Source organism: Rhinoderma darwinii, unplaced genomic scaffold (assembly GCF_050947455.1).
Source record: "Rhinoderma darwinii isolate aRhiDar2 unplaced genomic scaffold, aRhiDar2.hap1 Scaffold_541, whole genome shotgun sequence".
Taxonomy (NCBI): Eukaryota; Metazoa; Chordata; class Amphibia; order Anura; family Rhinodermatidae; genus Rhinoderma; species Rhinoderma darwinii.
In genome coordinates this window covers 32571-47422 of record NW_027464091.1, presented here as the reverse complement: position 1 = coordinate 47422, position 14852 = coordinate 32571, and the positions used below count along the sequence as shown (strand labels likewise).

The following is a 14852-nucleotide window of genomic DNA, read 5'->3' as shown; positions in this document are numbered from 1 at the left end:
TTTCACTTGTTCCACTAGAGAACACTTAGACTTGCAGCTTTGATTGCTGCTAGAGTACATTACACTACTTAAGTAGTGTAATGTATTCTAACTGTCATTGTGACGTAATAGTCACACTGACAGGAAGCCTAGGAGGACTGGCAGAGGCTGGTCCTCATAGGCTTCTGTACATGGCAGCCCGGAAGCAATTGTCTGGCATCCGGTTGCCATGGGTACCATCGCCAGCCCCCGTGATTTCACGTGGGGGCTGCCGATCGACGCTAAAATCCTTCGATGTGGCGATCGGAATCGACCGCCGCATCGAAGGGGTAAACTGCCGAAATCAGCGGCGATGGGCCACTGATCGGCGCGGCGGTTAACTGTCAAAGCACAGACGTAATTGCACGTCAAGGTGCGCGAACTTACTGCACACATTGACGTGCAGTTACGTCAAGGTGCGGGAAGGGGTTAAATATGGCTACATCTGTATAACAGGATAAAATCCATCTAGTAACAGATTACACGTTTCATACATTACATGTTCTTAGTCGTAGCCCCTATAATCACACATGTATCTTTCTTCCATGTTTATAAAACAGCAGCCCCATGTAACGCCTATATCCAGTGTATACACAGACAGTCTATCCAAGCAATAGGAGATAATCGATGATGTAACTGATACTGCAGCAGCTTGTGATGTCACTGATGATGTCATAGACAGTATTAGTCATTAGGTTCTATGTGCAGCTGGATTACACTCACTTTGCTTGATATTGGATCAGTGTGTATCCTACAGCTCACGATTTTTTGACTTTTTCTACAATTTCTGGCAATGACATCTGGACCAGGACTGTGATTGACTGTGTGATTGACAGGTAAGATGCAACATTTTATCATTAATTCTACATGTTACTGGATACATGAAATATATACGCTCTAGTATTCTCATATAAGGCCAGATTCGCACTGGACATTACTGCAGCAATTTCCAACCACACCAACACCTCACCACAACTATATGGTTGTAGAAGGATTTTTTTCTGGTGATTGTCGGGAGTTGGGGTTGATTTTTTTAGACAAACAGTTCAAGTTCCAGTAAAATGTTTCTATTAATGCAAGTAACAACTGGACATTTTACATTCAGATTTCAATGTTTCATATTTTCTCATTAAAGTTACAACTTAGTACAACAGAGTATGTATACACAGCCTATTATAAGATGTTTTCCTGGCCGTAAACACCCAAAAAAACAGCCGAAAATACGGAGGCTGGACGCCTCCAAACATCTGCCCATTGATTTCAATGGAAAAAACGGGGGTTCCGATGGTGCGTTTTATGTGGGCGTTTGATAAAATGGTGTATAAAAAATGCCCCGTAAAAAGAAATGCATGTCACTTCTTGGGCTGCTTTTGGAGCCGTTTTTCATTGTCTCAATAAAAAACAGCTCCAAGAACGTCATTAAAAACGCCTCAAAAAACGTTTCTGGTTTAAAAAACGGCTGAAAATCAGAGGTTGTTTTCCCTTGAAAACAGCTCCGTATTTTACAGCCGTTTATTGTTAAGTGTGTGAACATACCCTTACCATTGTCTGAGAATTGCAGCTGTCAGTAATGTGGAATGTGACTTCTCAAGTATTTTCTAGAACAGACATGTCCGGAGAGATATCAGATCCTCTATAATTTTATACTTTTTCAGTTTTCAATATGACGTCTAATTTTTCTGCTGTCTTTGCTTACATCTGTGTTGCAGGCTCTGTTAGTGGTTCTGCTCCTATGATACAGGAGTACATACAGCAAGTATACATGTGAACATAGCCTTAGTTGCTAGAGGGAACTCATTTATTGTATCTTCACTGTTTACATATTTCATTATATCCTAATTAAAATGAGATATTATTTGGGGAGAGGTGATTCTTCTGACTGTCTTCCATGTAGATAATTGTAGCTTATCAAACAAGTATACATGTGTGTACAAAATGCTCATCTCTAATATATAAACCTATTATTAGACATATATCACATATAAAGAATATAATTTTTCCATATAAAAAAAACATATCTTTGTTAAAAGTATACAAACATAAAAAAATAATCGATGGAACAAACCGGATTCAAGCCGGCATCAGCTGATCACATAAATGCACACTCATAGATGTGACTAATACAAAATCCTCTATAATAGGTAGGGGAGAAAAATAGGAACAAATATTTACCAGATGGCTGTGAATAGTCTTAAAAAGCTACCGTATATTATCCTAATAAGGCTCAGCAGTAGCCAGGGCCGGCCTTGGGGGTGTGCGACCTGTGCCATTACATAGGGCGCATCGCTCCAGCAGGTGGAATGGGGCGCTGCACTGGCTCCCTGCCCCTGCTTGTGTTTTAGAAATGGCCGGGCAACTCAGCAGCTGCCTTTCCGCCTGAGCACTTCTCTCGGTGGCGTGGCGTCTTTAGCAGCAACATCAGGCATGAGGGCGCCCCACATTTAATAGTTTCTGCATCCTTAAGACACAGATACTAATGAACACTATAGCAGAGCAGGGACTATCTCCCTCATCTAGTGGTTCCCAACAAGGGGTGCCATGAGAACCCTCGAGGAGTGCCGCGACACACAGCTCCCTTGTAGGTAGTGCCACACACCCCCCTGTACTCCTGAAGCGCCATTCCGGTTCATAGCATTGCCTGCGCGGTGGCCGGTGATTCGGCTCTAGGTGAAGCCCCTGACGTCACTGTCCATAAATGGACAGAGACGTCAGGGGCTTCTCCTGGAGTGGAATCCCTGGTCACAGTGTCGGCAATGCTATGGGCGGGGATTCCACTTTAGGAGTTGCCCCTCATGTCACTGACCATATATGGACAGAGACATCAAGCGCTCTGTCCAGGAGCAGAATCCCCTGGCCACAGCGGGATTCCGCTCCTTTAGGGAGCTACAGTTGCGCTATGTACAGGAAGGGGGGGCGGGTGTTATCTAGAAGGGGGCTGTGTGCCACTACGTACAAGTGGGTGTGTGGCACTACATACAAGGGGGCTGTGTGCCCCTACCTACAAGGGGGCTGTGTGGCACTATGTACAAGGAGGCTGTGTGGCGCTACCTACAAGGGGGCAGTGTGGCACTACCTACAAGAGTGCTGTGTGGCACTACCTACAGGGGGTTGTATAGCACTACCTACAAGGGGGCTGTGTGGCACTTCCCAAAAGGCAGCTGTGTGGCACTACCTACAAGTAGGCTGTCTTTCACTACCTACAAGGGGCTGTGTGGCACTATACAGAGGCATGTGTGAGGTGGCGGGCTGATGGTCATTTTCGTGAGAGTGGGGGGCTGATGTCATTTTACTGTGAGTGGGGGGGGGTTGATCGTCATTTTACTGTGAGTGGGGGGCTGATGGTTATATTACTGCGAGTGGGGGCTGATGGTCTTCAAGTGGTTTCCACATCTGACCTCCAATTGAAATTAATGGGAGGCAGAATACACCTGCGATGGCTTGTTTGCAGCTTTTTGCCTGTGTCTTTTGCATTAGCTTCAACTGCTTAAAAAAACGCAAAACGAATTTTGAGGCAGATTTTTTTCTGTCTTACAAAAAACGTTGTGTGAACATACCCTAAGGGTATGTGCACACGAGAACTGGCTTTTACGTCTGAAAAGACAGACTGTTTTCAGGTAAAACAGCTGCGTCGTTTCAGACGTAAAAGCTCCTCCACGCATTATGCGAGGCGTCTTTGACGGCCGAACATCTGAGCTGTTCTTCATTGAATTCAATGAAAAATGGCTCAAATTACGTTTCAAAGAAGTGTCCTGCACTTCTTTGTCTAGGCAGTCATTTTACGTGTCGTCATTTGACAGCTGTAAATTACTGGTCGTCGGCACAGTACGTCGGCAAACCCATTCATAAATCAGGCATAATACGCCTTGTTTACGCCTGAAAATAGGTCGTGTGAACCCAGCCTAAGAGTGTGGGCTTGTTCTTAGCCATTTTCTGTCTTTCTCTAAACAATTTTTGGTAGGGGTGCCCTGAGGAATTGTTGTTTTTTTTTCAAGGGGTGACTCGAGTCCAAAAAGGTTGGGAAACTCTAGACTAGGCTATCAGGCACAGGGACGGGATCCCTGCGCAGGCCGTCGTGGTGATATCATTGGATCACGCCGGCCTATGCAAGGATCCTGTCGTCGGCGTTGTGGATCAGCTCCATTCGTCATGGGAAGGTGTGTACAATTGTTTTTTTGTTTGGTGGGCATTGTCTGGCACTGTCTACAAGGGGGAGGTGGGGGGCTGTATGGCACTGTCTAAAAGGGTCAGGTGGGGGTTGTATGACACTGTCTACAAGGAGGGGGCGCTGTTTGGCACTGTCTACAAGAGGTGGTGGGGGGCTCTATGGCACTGTCTAAAAGGGAAAATGGGGGCTGTATTATACTGTCTACAAGGGTGAGGTGGGGGCACTGTATACAAGAGGGAGGTAGGGGCTGTATGGCACTGTCTACAAGGGGGAGGTGGGGGGCTGTATGGCACTGTCTACAAGAGGGAGGTGGGGGCTTTATGACACTGTCTACAAGGGGGAGGTGGAGGGCACTGTGTACAAGAAGGAGGTGGGGGAGGTATGGCACTGTCTACAAGGAGGAGGTGGGGGCTGTATGGCACTGTCTACAAGGCGGAGGTGGGGAATTGAGGGGTCACTAAAGGGGCCAGGGGCATTATACTGTGTGAGAGGCACTAAATGGGCACTATACTGTGTGGGGGCACTAAATTGGGTATTATACTGTGGGGGCATTATACTTTTTATGGGGCATTTTTTTTATTATGTGGTGGGGCGCCGAAAGATAATTTCGCAACAGGGCGCAATCTATCGTAAGGTCGGCCCTGGCAGTAGCCATTAGTAACCTCATACATAACCATGATCCGGTGATGTGAGTACAGAACTATTCTCCAAAGGACAAACAAGTCTTACTGGTATAAACATCAACAGTAGTAAAAAATAACCAGTTACTTCACCTATGATAGTGAAAGATGTGTCCACTTAGAATCTGATATTGATGGCCTTTGCTAAGGATTGGCCATCAGTATCAAAGTCCCGGAAAATCCCTTCAATGTTCATGTTTCACATTTGCCACATTACAGAGGTATTTTCTGATCTTTGCTTCTGCTTCCTTATGTTCACTATAGTTTTATTCATGAACTCATTGAGTGAATATGTGATGCTGAAAGTATTGACTCCCTATAAGGGCATGACCACACATGGCGGAATTCCTCCGCAACTGTCCGCATCAATGCCGCACCTAATCCGGGTTGCGGATTACGGCTGCGGATCTGCACAAAATGTGCAGAAAATTGATGCGGACTGGCCGCTGCGGACTGCAGGAAAAGTGCTTCCCTTCTCCCTATTCAGTGCAGGATAGAGAGAAGGGACAGCACTTTCCCTAGTGAAAGTCAAAGAAATTCATACTTACCGCCCGTTGTCTTGGTGACGCGTCCCTCTTTCGGCATCCAGCCCGACCTCCCTGGATGACGCTCCAGTCCATGTGACCGCTGCAGCCTGTGCTTGGCCTGTGATTGGCTGCAGCCGTCACTTACACTGAAACGTCATCCTGGGAGGCCGGACTGGAGACAGACGCAGGGAGTTCTCGGTAAGTATGAACTTATATTTTTTTTTACAGATACATGTATATTGAGATCGGTAGTCACTGTCCCGGGTGCAGAAACAGTTACTGCCGATCGCGTAACTCTTTCAGCACCCTGGACAGTGACTATTTACAGACGTCTCCTAGCAACGCTCCCGTCATTACGGGAGCCCCATTGACTTCCTCAGTCTGGCTGTAGACCTAGAAATACATAGGTCCAGCCAGAATGAAGAAATGTCATGGTAGTAAAAACAATACGCTCCGCAGCACACATAAGATCTGCGGACTTCATTGCGGAATTTTGACTCTCCATTGAAGTCAATGGAGAAATTCCGCCATGAGTCCGCAACCAGTCCGCCACTGCTCCGCAACAGACAGAGCATGCTGCGGACACCAAATTCCGCTCCGCAGCCTATGCTCCGCAGCGGAATTGTACGCATCGTGTAAACGAACACTGCTAAATTAAAGTGAAAGTCAATGGAGAAACGGCTCCGCTGCGGATTAACGCTGCGGAGTGTCCGCAGCGGAATTTAAGTGAAATTCCGCCATGTGTGAACCCGCCCTAACTCCCCGACAACAGTTCACACTTTTACATATGGCTGATTCAGCTCCTTCATGTGATTTAGGCAGATAGGTAACTTCTAATACTCTGAGTCAGTCATAGTTATCAGAGTCTAAAGGGGAAACCAAGTATCTCACCTTTGTGGACTAGGGAAGCATGATATAGTCCTCCTATAGTCCATTCAGGTGGTTCTGTGACTGCCTGTACAAGATAGAGAAATTTTTTAATAAATAAATTACATTTCCGCTTTGGTGTAACTTCTTGTAACGTGACAACTACTCTTGTATCTACCCTGTGATTAGAGGTTTTATATTTTATCTTGGATTTTGTCTGAACAGATCCCTCGATTTATACCAGAACTGCTGCTGACGGGTAAGCTTACCGAATACAGACTCAGGCTTGATCTATCTTTATATTAATTTATCTTTCATTTATACAGATGTGTCTTTTCTTAACTTATCCCTAAACCTGACATATCCTGAGATGTATGGCGCGAGATGTTAACTGGAATATACCTCCGATAGATGCCACCAGGGCCGCCATCAGGGGGGTATTAGGGGTAGTGGTGTGAGGGGCCCGGCCAAACCTAATTGAAAGGGGGGCCCGGCAACTGCCTCGACATTCTTTTGGTAGGAAAAAACGGGCCCCTGCAATGGGGCCCGTTTTTTTCACCAAAAGAATGTCGTGAGCTGCTGCTGCTGCTGCGGGCCCCCTCCCCTCGTCATGGGGGGCCGTCAAACCGTCCGCGTCCACGAACGCCCGCACTGGAGACCGCCCGCGCGCGCACCCGCGATCGACCGCGCGCGCACCCGCGACCGGCCGCCCGCGAACGAAGCGCGCGCAGCGGCGGACCCACATGGACAAAACTTACCTGGAGCCTGGCTGGAGGTGAAGGACTGGACGTCTGGACCGAAGACCTCCCCTGGAAGACATCGCCGGAAGAGGACTGGAGTGGGAGCAGCTCTTCTGACAGTGAGTAAATTATCTCAAAGTGTTGTTTATGTATAGCCCTGTTCACACAGTATTTTGCAGGCAAAAAAAAATCTGCCTCAAAATTCCTTAAAGAATTTTGAGGCAGATTTTGCCCTGCCCACACTATCTTGCCGCGTTTTTTTGCTGCGTTTTTTGCCCGCGGCGATTGAGGACAGCAGACAAAAAACGCAGCGAAAAATGCATTTTCTGCCTCCCATTGATTTCGATGGCAGGTCAGAGGCGGAACCGCGGCAAGAAAGGACGTGCTGCTTTTTCTTTTTTCCGCGACTGGCTCCCATTGATTTCAGATTAAATCAATGGGAGGCGGTTTTGGAAGTTTTTTGGTGCTGATTCTGACGCAGTGTCCGAGTCAATATCAAGGCCCAAAAACTCTGTGAACTGGGCCTTATTGTTAGGGCTTATTCAGACGAACGTGTAATACGTCCGTGCAACGCGCGTGATTTTCACGCGCCTCGCACGGACCTATGTTACTCTATGGGGCCGTGCAGACTGTCAGTGATTTTCACGCGCCTCGCACGGACCTATGTTACTCTATGGGGCCGTGCAGACTGTCAGTGATTTTCACGCAGCGTGTGTCCGCTGCGTAAAACTCACGACATGTCCTATATTGGTGCATTGTTCGCGCATCACGCACCCATTGAAGTCAATGGGTGGGTGAAAATCACGCCCAGCACTTCCGCAGCCGTATAAACTATGAATGAAATTAGAAAAGCACCACGTGCTACAAACATACAAACAGAGTGTCATAATGATGGCGGCTGCGCGAAAATCACGCAGCCGCGCATCATACGCTGCTGACACACGGAGCTGTTATGGAACTTTTGCATGCGCAAAACGCCACGTTTTTTGCGCGTGCAAAAAGCACATGCTCGTGTAAATCCGGCCTTAGGGTAGGAACACACTAGGCATGAACGCTGCGGATTTTATGCAACACATTTTATTGTGGAAAATCCGCAGCGTATCACAGTCGCAGCAGAGTGGATGAGATTTCAACAAATCTCATCCACACGCTGCAAAAATAATGGACCTGCCGTGTGACTTTTTAAGCCGCAGCGTGTCAATGTATTCTGTGGAATCGCCGCTCCTCTGTTGCGGAAATGCTGCGGTTCTGCCGCAAATATCACACATGAGAAAAAAAAAAGGTACTTTTTTAAATTGATAAAGTTTAGACTTACCCCGGCCGTAGTCCTGGTGACGCGATCCTCTATTCTTAGCGCAGCTCGGCCTCCTGTCATGAAGTTTCATCCCATGTGACTGCTGCAGCGGTCACATGGTCTACAGCGTCATCCCAGGAGGCGGGGCTACGTTCAGAAGAGAGAGATGCGTCACCTAAACTACGGCCCTGGCAAGTCTAAACTTTTTTTTCCCTGCAGGATTCCCGCAGCGGACATGCCTCACGAAACCTGCGCCACTATTTGGTGCGGTTTTGCTGGCAGAATTCCCTGCGGCTCCCGGGATAAGCTGTGGAGTTTTACTCAGCATATCCGCCTAGTGTGTCCCTTATGATGTCGCTCCTGGAGCTGCTGCCGCTCTCTAAATAGGCAGTTGGTTCAGTAGAATTTGGAATTATTTTTTTTTGCGAACCAGCTTAAAAAAATACAAAACTTTTGTGTTAGGGCCTGTTCACATCACTGTTCGCTTCCGCTCCGGGGTTCCGTCTGAGGTTTCCGTCGGGTGAACCCCGCAACGGAAAGTGAAAGTGACAGCACAGCTTCCGTTTCAGTCACCATTGATCTCAATGGTGACGGAAACATCGCTAATGGTTTCCGTTCGTCACCATTCCGGCTGGTTTTCGGACGGAATTAATAGCGCAGTCGACTGCGCTAATGGTGATGGAAACGGAAGCTGTGCTATCACTTTCACTTTCCGTTGCGGGGTTCACCCGACAGAAACCTCAGACGGAACCCCGGAGCGGAAGCGAACAGTGATGTGAACAGGCCCTAACACAAAAGTTTTGTATTTTTTTAAGCTGGTTCACAAAAAAAAATAATTCCAAATTCTACTGAACCAACTGCCTATTTAGAGACCGGCAGCAGCTCCAGGAGCGACATCATAAGGGACACACTAGGCGGATATGCTGAGTAAAACGACACAGCTTATCCGCCCCGGTAGCCGCAGGGAATTCCGCCAGCAAAACCGCACCGAATAGTGGCGCAGGTTTCGTGAGGCTTGTCCGCTGCGGGAATCCTGCAGGGAAAAAAAAGTTTAGACTTACCCCGGCCGTAGTTTAAGTGACGCATCTCTCTCTTCTGAACGTAGCCCCGCCTCCTGGGATGACGCTGTAGACCATGTGACCGCTGCAGCAGTCACATGGGATGAAACGTCATGACAGGAGGCAGGGCTACGCTAAGAATAGAGGATCGCGTCACCAGGACTACGGCCGGGGCAAGTCTAAACTTTTTTATAAATTTAAAAAAGTGCCTTTTTTTTTTTTCTCATTTGTGATTTTTGCGGCAGAACCGCAGCATTTCCGCAACAGAGGAGCAGCGATTCCACAGAATAAATTGACATGCGACTGCAGTCACACTGCAGGTCCATTATTTTTGCAGCGTATGGATGAGATTTGTTCAAACCTCACCCACTCTGCTGCGACTGTAATACGCTGCGGATTTTACACAATAAAATGTGTTGCATAAAATCCGCAGCGTTCATGCCTAGTGTGTTCCTACCCTAAGGCCGGATTTACACAAGCGTGTGCTTTTTGCGCGCGCAAAAACGTGGCGTTTTGCGCTTGCAAAAGGTCCATAACAGCTCCGTGTGTCAGCAGCGTATGATGCGCGGTTGCGTGATTTTCGCGCAGCCGCCATCATTATGACACTCTGTTTGTATGTTTGTAGCACGTGGTGCTTTTCTGTTTTCATTCATAGTTTATACTGCTGCGGAAGCGCTGGGCGTGATTTTCACGCACCCATTGACTTCAATGGGTGCGTGATGCGCGAACAATGCACAAATATCGGACATGTCGTGAGTTTTACGCAGCGTACACACGGACACACGCTGCGTGAAAATCACTGACAGTCTGCACGGCCCCATAGAGTAACATAGGTCCGTGCGAGGCGCGTGAAAATCACTGACAGTCTGCGCGGCCCCATAGAGTAACATAGGTCCGTGCAACGCGCGTGAAAATCACACACGTTTCACGGACGTATTACACGTTCGTCTGAATAAGCCCTAACAATAAGGCCCAGTTCACAGAGTTTTTGGGCCTTGATATTGACTCGGACACTGCGTCAGAATCAGCACCAAAAAACTTCCAAAACCGCCTCCCATTGATTTAATCTGAAATCAATGGGAGCCAGTCGCGGAAAAAAGAAAAAGCAGCACGTCCTTTCTTGCCGCGGTTCTGCCTCTGACCTCCCATCGAAATCAATGGGAGGCAGAAAATGCATTTTTCGCTGCGTTTTCTGTCTGCTGTCCTCAATCGCCGTGGGCAAAAAACGCGGCAAGATAGTGTGGGCAGGTCAAAATCTGCCTCAAAATTCGGTGCGCGGTTCCAGGCGGTCGCCGGTGCGCATGCGCGGGAGTTTGCGGGTGCGCGTGATCGGTCGCACAGGCGGCGGTGTTTGACGGCCCCCATGCTACCCAGGGCCGCCATCAGGGGGGTATTAGGGGTACTGATGTGAGAGGCCCGGCCAAACCTAATTGAAAGGGGGGCCCGCAGCTCATGACATTCTTTTGGTGAAAAAAACGGGCCCCATTGCAGGGGCCTGTTTTTTTTTCTACCAAAGGCAAGTCGCGGCAGTTTGCCGGGCCCCCCTTTCAATTAGGTTTGGCCGGGCCTCTCACATCAGTACCCATAATACCCCCCCTGATGGCGGCCCTGGGTACCATGATATAGTACTGGACGGAGTACCGTTAACAGGCGGTGCCACGGTAGGGGGGCCCAGAAAATGTAGCTGTAGGGGGCCCTGAAATTCCTGATGGCGGCCCTGGATGCCACCCATCAGCCTCCGTCACACATATATTCCCATGTTAAAAAAATTGTATAGATAGATGTCATATGTTGGTCATTTGTCGCCCATAGACTCCAATGTTAAAAAGTGTAAATGTTTAATTTATAAGTTTATAAGTGTAACTTCTTGTGACATGACAACTACACTTGTATCTATCCTGTCATCAGAGGTTTTGTATTTTATTCTGAACAGATCCCTCAATTTGTCCCAGATCTGTTGTTGCCGGGGCAGAGTCCTGAATACAGCGCTGAGGTATTGATTTATCTTTCCTTTCATTCACCTTTCCTGCATATTACTCACACACATCACAAATTATCTGGTCAGAAAATAGACGGCACTGTAGTGTATGAGTGACCCCATTCCTTCATGTCACATAGAAAGTCATGACACTTGGAGAAAGTCATAGTTATCATGAATACTCTTAGTCTTTTGACACCAAAAAGTTCACCAAACAGTCACATAATCTGACTCATGGATACAGAGCCATACATAGAAGATAGGGGTCCTCATAGCAAAGATCAAACTGGGCCCCCCATTATGATGCGCCAATTTAGCTACTGAGGACAGATGGCCGTGAGTTTTGTTTGCCTCTCCATTTTCTTCCCATGACCTTTGGGCCAATTCTCCACCACCTTGCCTGCTAACAATGTAGTTCCTCTGGAGAGAGGAGTCCTGCGCAGGCTGTCACCACCCAGCCGCAAAGAGGATAAGACCAACCAAGCCCATAGAAGCCGCATGGTCTATCTCTATGTATGTCCGGCCTTGGTTGACTATATTTTATTGAAACATATAATACGAGGAATTTTCAGGCTGATAAGTTATCACCTACATCAGTATCTGTCACTTAAAAAACTCCTTAAGCAACGTTCACCCATTACGGTTCATTTCTATTTTTTGTGAAAATTAAGGCAAGATACATAAAATGACCATGCTTCACCGTGCGTTTTGGCACAAAGTATAACAGGTTTTTTTATGCATTTTTACCATCCAACAATTATAGGCCATGTCCCTAAACATTCTTAAACCATCAGCACTGATTGTATAGTATCAGACCATGGCCATGTACAAAAGGAAATAGCAGCACGCAGTTGTAAATTTAGTCTTACATTTCCAGGAGTAATAAAAGAGGAACGGCACAATGAAGCGCTCTATCATGGTCTCAGGTCCAGGTGTAGGAGGGCTGCTCAAAGAATAAGGAGAGCACCCAATTAATGCCCAGTATATAAAGTAGGAGTGTCCAAGGTAAGAGCCGAATATTTCTTGTATCTCTACACAAGTCATGGACACCAGGGCCTGGGTGTGACTGCAACCTCTTCACCCCTATAGTTGTGTTCTCTGGGTTTACACTAACATTACAAAATATGTTCAATGTCTAACTCGTCCTGTGATAGAAAATGAAATGTGTGAAAGTAAATATATTATTATTCATTCTAGATATGGGCTTATTTTATGTTTATTCCATTATGTATTTTACAGACATTTATAACATCTGATTATGTGGCACCAGTGACAGCCGACATGCTAGGATATATACTGTATATATGTAAGTATTATAGCAAATAACAACCTATAGAAATTCTATAATCTGATGTCATCCAGAATGTTCCTATAGAGACACATGACAAGACTGTGGGAACTAATTCCCCAATGTTGTTAAACCAGGCCCGGTCTTAGGGGTGTGCGACCTGTGCGGTTACACTGGGTGCATCACCTGTCACTACTGAATGGGGCGCCACTGGTCTTGATCTCTGGGGCACCCATTGCTGGAATACTCAATCCCACTCTTCATGTAAAAAAAAGGAAAGGGCACTAGTGGCTCAGGGAGCAGATACATTTCCTTGATAATGGATTACATTACAGTGTGGCAGACAATATCTGTCTGGCGGTGTTATTTGGGCACTGTATGATTGCATTATTTGAGTACTATATTCTACGCCATAAAGCTGAATTCACACGCTGCAGATTTGCTGCGCGGCAAAATTCAAAGGTGTTACAGGTAAATAGTTACAGTTTCAAAAACTCATCCACATGTAGCAAAAGTAAACGCTGTGAATTTTGCTGCTGCTCTATATTATTATTATTATAGACATGCTACATAAAAAAGATATTATGATATTAGTAATATATAAGGGACTTGTTATTTATGTAATTTCCTAATACATTGTTGGACTATGGAGGCAGTACACAGCGCACACAGTGTCTACATTACCGGTACTGCAGTCTGTGCGCCACATACAGGTCCGTCCACATGAAATTGCTGTGTACATGAGCCCCAATGTATATTTCCTTCATTGCTGGGTGATCGATACTGAACACACGTCTGTCTGGAGAAATAAAACGACACAATTATTGTTTTTTCCAGAACACCTTAAGATCGGCTGCCTGCTGCCAGGGGACTCTCCGAAGCAATATTTCATCTATGCAAGGTGCGTCTATTATTAGTTACTATGTGCAGTATCCACCAATACCCTCCACAGTTAGAATGACACTTTATGTATGTCCTGGGTCAGAATGACCCTTTTGTATGGCCCCACAGTAATGAAGCCCCCTTTTTTAAGCCCCCGCTGAGTCCTTTTATTCCCTATATTAATAGTGCCCACTTTGCACCTATAAAATAAAAAATGATACTCACCTAATAGACGACCAACCGGGTCAGATATTCCGCTTACTACAAAATCAGCGGCCTGGCGCAGACGGCGTGATTCAGTGACTTCATCCTGCTGGGCCGCTGACATTATTAGTATACTCCCGGTGCCTCATTGGCTACAGGCCTGAACTAGGCCATGGCCTATGAAATCATACGGCAGAGCAGGAACCCAATGGCTCCCTGTGCCGTTATTGTTTGTCCAATTTCAGGGGCGTATGGAGCCCTGGAGCTGTGGGCCACCCCAAAGCCCTGGACCCCAGGCAGTCACCCTATTTACCCCTTTGGTAATCTAACAATGGTTGGGGACTGGACTCTGTTCTAGATGAAAATATTGCCATTGATTGAGATGCGTCCTAATACATTGTCTTTCTTTCTCCTAGAATTAATTCCTCATAAGAGTTAATGATAACCACACATCCCAGGAGGCCAGATCAAAGATTAAGCAGAGCCCTCCACCTCACCTCACATAACGTTCTACATTCAGCCGTATGTATTCAGTAGGAGAGTCCAAGGTCAGTGTATTTTATTAACTGCATCTCTACACGATCGCACAGGGCGCATTACTGGTCAATACTGCAGAGGGCACTACCACCATAGATGGCCTGAGCACCCTCAACTTGCACTCCCGATCCAACATTTAGGGCCCAAACCTATAATATAAAAAAACAGAAAGATACAATCCCTAATTTATTGACTAGGTGATGTTATTTGGGCACTGTATGACTAAAGTATTTGGACACTACATGGTGCATCTTAAAGGGGAGGACGTCACAGATACTGCACATGTCACCATTAAACCTAAGGCCGGCCCTGGATGTGACACAATAGCTGCCACGTGACATGCCATCCACACGGACATGACCGCTGTGGCCTAGTAACTAAAGACAACAGAACCACCAGCGCAGGAGCCACAGGGAATTTTAAAAGTTAGTAGGGACTATTTGTTATTTTCAGCCATATGCCTCATGCACACGTCCTTCACCATTTTCATGTCAGTTTAAAACGGATCCGTGTGCCGTTGTGACATCCGTGTGGTTTCCGTTGTCACTCCGCATCTGTTCCGTTGTTCCATTTTAAATGGATGCTGTGCTTCAGTTTGTCTTCCGCTTTAAATG

General features: G+C 46.6%; 1 long non-coding RNA gene across 1 annotated transcript in view; it reads left to right on the top strand.

Moving 5' to 3' along the window:
* Positions 1-14852, top strand: part of LOC142722928 (uncharacterized) — a 90697-nt gene that overhangs the window by 73596 nt on the left and 2249 nt on the right. The window lies entirely within an intron of this gene.